The sequence below is a fragment of the Giraffa tippelskirchi genome, chromosome X (assembly GCF_054371585.1).
Source record: "Giraffa tippelskirchi isolate mGirTip1 chromosome X, T2T-mGirTip1v1.2.pri, whole genome shotgun sequence".
In the NCBI taxonomy this organism is placed as follows: domain Eukaryota; kingdom Metazoa; phylum Chordata; class Mammalia; order Artiodactyla; family Giraffidae; genus Giraffa; species Giraffa tippelskirchi.
In genome coordinates this window covers 17140880-17146398 of record NC_137289.1, presented here as the reverse complement: position 1 = coordinate 17146398, position 5519 = coordinate 17140880, and the positions used below count along the sequence as shown (strand labels likewise).

At 46.2% G+C, this 5519-nt stretch overlaps 1 pseudogene across 1 annotated transcript; it reads right to left on the bottom strand.

The window, feature by feature from the left end:
- Positions 1-3625: 3625 nt before the first annotated feature.
- On the bottom strand, positions 3626-5293 carry LOC145535929 (casein kinase I pseudogene; annotated as a pseudogene). Its single transcript, XR_014075539.1, has 2 exons — positions 5065-5293; positions 3626-4840 (listed from the first exon to the last, which is right to left on the bottom strand). The product of XR_014075539.1 is annotated as a casein kinase I pseudogene (transcript).
- Positions 5294-5519: the final 226 nt, after the last annotated feature.

Here is a 5519-nt window from a genome sequence, read left to right as displayed (position 1 = left end):
CTCACACACTACACTTTCTTCCTAAGTGATGGCATCCTTTCCCATAACATCAATGGCCATTGATGATCAAGCTGATGACTCCAAAGTCACCATCTCCTACCAAGACTTCTCCTAGGAGCCTGAGACTCACCACCTTCCTGGCTATTGGACATAAGTACCTGGAGGTCCCATAGGCACCAGTCCCTCTTAAATGTGTTCTGCCACCTGTTTTCTCTGCATCATTTAATGATACTCGTATTCATTAGTAGTCACTCTCCACGCCCTCTGCCATTTTACTACCCCACCAGCAATGTATGATGGTCATTCTTTTTTTTTTTTTTTTAAGAAAAAGCATTTATTTATTTGGCACACATGATCTTTGATCTTTGGTGCGGCATGCAGAATCTTTTTTTAGTTGGGGCATGTAGGATCTAGACCACCAGGGAAGTCCCTCTTTGGGAGTCATTCTTGGTCCCTCCCTCTCCTTCAGTTCACACATCTAAACACTTAACACCCCAGCCATACTGATCTGTGCATGGTCTCCAATAGAAACATGCTTTTCCTTCTCTCTCTCCTCTGCCTAGAATATCTTTCCCAGCTCTTTTCATCTAGGGAGCACTTAGTCATTCTTTAAGATTCAGTACCTCTAGGAAATCTTTCTGTATCATGCCCCTCCTGTTCTATAAGCTTTCTGAGCCCTGTTGGAGTTGTCTTCCCCCGAAAGGCTGGGACACACCCCATTCCCATCCCCAACCCCCACTTAGCTCACTAAGCCCTTTCTCACCAGCACTTGAAATTTATCAGGCACTCTATCAAGAGTTGCTAGGTGAGTGAAAGTGAAAGTCGCTCAGTTGTGCCCGACTCTTTGCGACCCCATAGGCTATACAGTCCATGGAGTTCTCCAGGTCTCCTGCATTGCAGGCAGGTTCTTTACCAGCTGAGCCACAAGGGAAGCCCAAGAATACTGGAATGGGTAGCCTATCCCTTCTCCAGTGGATCTTCCTGACCCAGGAGTTGAACCGGGGTCTCCTGTATTGCAGGCAGATTCTTTACCAACTGAGCTATGAGGGAAACCCTTGAATGTCCTCATATGAGCCGCAATACAATATTTATTGGATGCCATCTTCACAAGCAGACCCCGAAGGCTACAAGGACTTCAGCCATGGAGGAATGGCCTGGTGTACCAGTCCCATCACAGCAACACACAGCTCTCCTAGCCAGGAAAGTCTTAGGCACCTTGAAAGTTTGTCCTCCATCTGACAGGTGGCTCTTGACTCAAACACGCTGAACATGAAACTAACTCAGACCTACCAGGAAGCAGATGCCTTAGCAGATCTCCTCAAACTCCAAAACCCCCGCTAAAGAGGAGGGTGGCTACTGCCTGCGCCTAAATCAAGAACTCTATAGCATGGGGCAGAATGAAGCTCCTTCCCTCTCTGGTTCTGTTCCAGTGCACCATCCCATCTCGGGGGTCCTCCATAGGTTTTTGTTTCTCTCTTCTTTTTGGCCACACCACACAGCATGTGGAATCTTAGTTCCCCAACCAGGGATGGAACCTGCGCCCCCTGCATTGGAAGCACAGAGTCTTAACCACTGGACCCCCAGGGAAGTCCGGGGGCTTCCGTACTTAATGCCTCTCCACGCTGTTTCCTCGGAATCCCAGATCCACCTGCATGTCTGGTTCTCGGATCTCTGCTCCACCTTGATCACTTGGTAGCAACTTATTGGCTAACTACACCAAGTGCCAGGCCCATGAGTTCACAGAAGCCCATCTCTCTGAGGAGGGCATCAGCTTTGCCAGCCTACTGTCTGCTCAAAGTCAGTCCCCATACTTGGCCCCTTGATTAGGTATTCAGTTTACATGTATCTCAATGCTAACATGAGGCAACAATGCTAATTGCACGTGTTGCATGCCAACTATAAGAGAAAACACAGACTATGAACATATTAGAATACTTGATTATTTTAGTTATGCTTTATGCTATTTAATTCTTGATTCTCAATCCTGATTGCACCTTGAAATCACCTGTCTCCTGCATTGGCAGGTGGATTCTTTACCACTGAGCCACCAGGGAAGCCAAACTAGGGAGGTTTTTGTTGTTGTTAAGAAGACTCTTGAGAGTCCCTTGGACTGCAAGGAGATCCAACCAGTCCATCCTAAAGGAGATCAGTCCTGGGTGTTCATTGGAAGGACTGATGTTGAAGCTGAAACTCCATTACTTTGGCCACCTGATGCGAAGAGCTGACTCATTGGAAAAGATCCTGATGCTGGGAAAGACTGAGGGCAGGAGGAGAAGGGGAGACAGAGGGTGAGATGGTTGGATGGCATCACTGACTCAATGGACATGGGTTTGGGTGGACTCCGGGAGTTGGTGATGGCCAGGGAGGCCTGGCGTGCTGCGGTTCATGGGGTCGCAAAGAGTCAGATATGACTGAGTGACTGAACTGAACTGAACTGATAAATAAATGAAACAATCAATCAACAGTAACTTAATATTAATTAATTAATTAACGTAAAAAAACTGATTACTGAGTCTTCCTCCCAGACATTCTGATTTAATTCATTCACAGTGCAGCCTGGAGACCAAGAGTTTTTAAAGCTCTCCAAGCAATTCTAACACAAAAGCAGCGTTGAGGTCACTTTCCTTCTGTTTACTTCCTAGACCACAAATCCCCTCCCTTTGACTTGGTTCTGGGCAGTGGACATCAGCAATGTGATAACTTGATTGTACAATGACTTTAGGTCCCCCATCCAGTGGTATCCAAACTGAAAGCCCAAAGTGAGAGAAACCCACGCTACAGAGTGACTCGCTGGGGTTTGGTGCCAAATCTTACAACGCCCACTCTCCAATCCAAGGTGACTAAATTATGAAGTAGCACCGCCCCAGCCCCCGCTTTTCAGTCCCTCACTGCGCCTGCTCTCACCTATTTTATAATTAGTAGTTGATTAACATGAAAAAGATCTTCCTTCCTGAATGAGGCCTCACAATTGTGTTTTTCAACTTCTGACCCAAATTGCTGTACCACTTGGGGTTTTTGTTTGTTTGTTTGCTTGCTTGCCTCTTCTATTCACTGAATTCTTTTTTTTTTTTTTTTTTGTATTTCACAATGATTTTTTGTGCACAAAAGAAACACTCGAGAACTGGGACACTCACTGAACTCTTGAAACTCCTTTTTTGTTGTTGTTTTTTTTTTTTTTTAGATGTTTACAGTGACTACCTTTATCTAAGCAATGTATATACATGTTCAGTTGTAAGATGCTAACTAAAATTCTGTGACAAATATGCTTTTTCTTAACTACCAAGAACATGAGAGAACTAATGCAGAGTCCTAAGGATAATCTAATAGTCACTAAGTTTTTCTTAAGTCTTCACATAAGATGCTGTTATTTCTAGCTCAAGTAAGCAAGCAGAGTCGTTCATATGCTCAAACTTGGAATCTTGATTGCTACCGTATCAGCTGGCTTGCACACAAGAAGCCAACCATGTTAAGAATGTTTTAAGTGAACAACTTGCAAACCCCAGGGATGGATAAACCCTCAGTATGCATTAACAACCATAACAACTGTACAGGCTATTCTTCTGAAATTCTCTCAAAGCAGTATAGTTCAAAATAAAAGATTTGAATTAAAATTGGCATAGGCACAATTTCCCCACCAATTTGTGTGCGTCAAGCATTTAGTGAACTTTTCCACTTGAAAAAGTGAAATAGTAAACCGGATACCATGTTTCACTAATTACAGAGCCTTCAACTCAGGAGACACCATCTCGGCTGACCAGAGCCAGTTTATAGGGAAATTAATTTGCTGCTCCAATCTCCTGCTCTGTGTCTTCTGTTCCTTGATTCATGCTTAGGAACCTTTCACTTACTTTTGGTTGTGTCAGTTGGATTGCCTGTGGGGGTTTGGGCCTGCTGACCCTGCCCACTTGAAGAGGCAGCCTGCTGTGCTTCTTTCTGCTTTAACACTATCCAATCAAATGCATAGTCATGTTGGTAATTCAGGGTCCTGAAAAGAATGCCGAATAGCTGCCTCAGGTACCTGTAATCCGGGGCTTCCTCAAAGGACAGCCCACGACAATGCTTTAAGTACATGGCAAATTCTACAGGAAATCCGTCACATAAAACATCAACAGGTGTGGTCATCTTCATTTCGCTAATCTTTTCACACTTTTGCTTCATTGTTTCACCCTTTACTCCTTGCCATGGCAGGCTGGCTCTATTAAAATACATCAAAACATATCCTAATGCTTCCATGTCATCTCGGCGACTCTGTTCAATACCAAGATGTGCACTGATGCTAGCATAGCGAGGCGTGCCAATGAGACTTTTACCTTTTTGGTAGGGTATGTGTTGCCCTGTCTTGTTGTCTCTGTACTTCTTGGCCAAACCGAAATCAATAAGGAATAACTTCTTCCACTGCTGCCCAGTACCCATTAGGAAGTTCTTTGGTTTAATGTCTCTGTGTATCAGATTATTTGTATGAACATATTCGAGTCTACTGATCATCTGTTCAGCTAACATAAGTACAGTTTTCATTGTGAACCTTCTTGAACAGAAATTGAAGAGGTCTTCAAGGCTGGGTCCCAGAAGATCCATGACTAGCACATTATAGTCCGTTTCCTGACCATGCCACCGTATCTGGGGGATGCCAACCCCACCTTGAAGAATATTATAGAGTTGCTTCTCATATAACAACCGGGGCTGCCTCACCTGTGATTCTAGTTTCACTGCCACTTCCTCGTGGTTTGTGAGGTCAATCGCCAAGTAAACCTCCCCAAAGGAGCCAGACCCTATCTTCCGTACCAGTTTATATCTCCCTCCGACAATGAAATCAGCCTTGGATCCGCTGCTGCTCGCCATCCTGAGAGACAAAGATGGGGTTGCGGTTAATTCCCGACACCTCTAAGGGCACAATGGACGCCCATAGGGCTCGTCCACGGAGCAAGGCTGTGAAGGCAGTCAGGAAACAGAAAACGCTGGCTGTTTCTCAGCGTTACAGGGCCCAGAATCGGCCAAGGGGAACCTGACCACCGCTACTGTCAGGTTTCTTTTCACCAGCCCTCGGATTGTTAAGGGGGTTCTCACCTTTAGCAGGCTGAGCCACTTGTTTCTGTCGGCGGCCGCGGCCTCGCTTTCACGGCGAATTCGGGGGCTGGGGAGCCGTGAAGTTATGGCGGCGATACTGCTGCCACCACTGCCTCCGGCTCCGGTCAGGCCAGGCGAGACCCCTCGTCACCCCGCCGACGCTGCCATCTTGGTACAACGGCTGCAGCCAACACAAACTGCCCCGAGTTCCAGGTGGGCGCTTCGTGGCGCAGAGAACTCTGGGAAAGGAATCACGGGCGCTCTTAAAACCTTCAAGCCAGATTCTCTTCAGAGCCTTTCAAAGGCGTCAGGCTCTCCTAGAAAAACAGATCTACTCCACGTCCCCCATCTCCTCAGGTCACACATCTGAACAGCTGTGATGTGGGGTTTCCTCCTGCAATGTCTATGGGCCCTCTCCTTGCTCCAGCTTGAAGATGACCTCTGGTTTGGGAACT